Source organism: Nothoprocta perdicaria, unplaced genomic scaffold (assembly GCF_003342845.1).
Source record: "Nothoprocta perdicaria isolate Ctin4 unplaced genomic scaffold, notPer1 scaffold_103, whole genome shotgun sequence".
NCBI classification, from domain to species: domain Eukaryota; kingdom Metazoa; phylum Chordata; class Aves; order Tinamiformes; family Tinamidae; genus Nothoprocta; species Nothoprocta perdicaria.
In genome coordinates, this window is record NW_020454128.1 from 1,523,520 (window position 1) to 1,524,438 (window position 919).

Genomic DNA, 919 nt, shown 5'->3' on the forward strand with positions numbered 1-919 from the left:
TGCATGGTGTGCAGGAAGGGTGTGCATGCATGGTGTGCGTGCATGGTGTGCGTGCATCGTGTGCATGCATCGTGTGCATGCATCGTGTGCGTGCATGCATGGTGTGCGTGCATGGTGTGTGTGCATGGTGTGCGTGCATTGTGTGCGTGCATCGTGTGCATGCATCGTGTGCGTGCATGCATGGTGTGCAGGAAGGGTGTGCGTGCATGGTGTGCGTGCATCGTGTGCGTGCATCGTGTGCATGCATGGTGTGCGTGCATCGTGTGCGTGCATCGTGTGCATGCATGGTGTGCGTGGATCGTGTGCGTGCATCGTGTGCATGCATGGTGTGCAGGAAGGGTGTGCATGCATGGTGTGCGTGCATCGTGTGCGTGCATCGTGTGCATGCATCGTGTGCATGCATGGTGTGCGTGCATGCATGGTGTGCGTGCATGGTGTGTGTGCACGGTGTGTGTTCATGCATGGTGTACGTGCATGGTGCATAGGAAGGGTGTGCATGCATGGTGTGTGTGCACGGTGTGTGTGCATGGTGTGTGGGAAGGGTGTGTGTGCATTGTGTGCATGCATGGTGGATAGGAAGAATATGAGTGCACAGCGTGTGTGCATGGTGTGCAGGAAGGTTGTACGTGCAAGGTGTGCGTGCATGGTGTTCATGCACAATGTGTGAGGGGGTTGTGTATGCATGGTGTGCATGCAGGGTGTGTGTGCAGGCTGTGCATGAAAGGTGTGCATGCATGCTGTGGATGCATGGTGTATGGGAAGGGTATGATGTGTGCGTGCTATGGGGTGCATGGTGTGTGTGCATGGTGCCCAGGAAAGGTTTTTGTGCACGCTGTGCATCCCAGGCGTGCATACATGGTGTGCATGCACGGAATGCATGCATGTGTGGTGTATATGGAGCACAGGAAGGGTGTGTGTG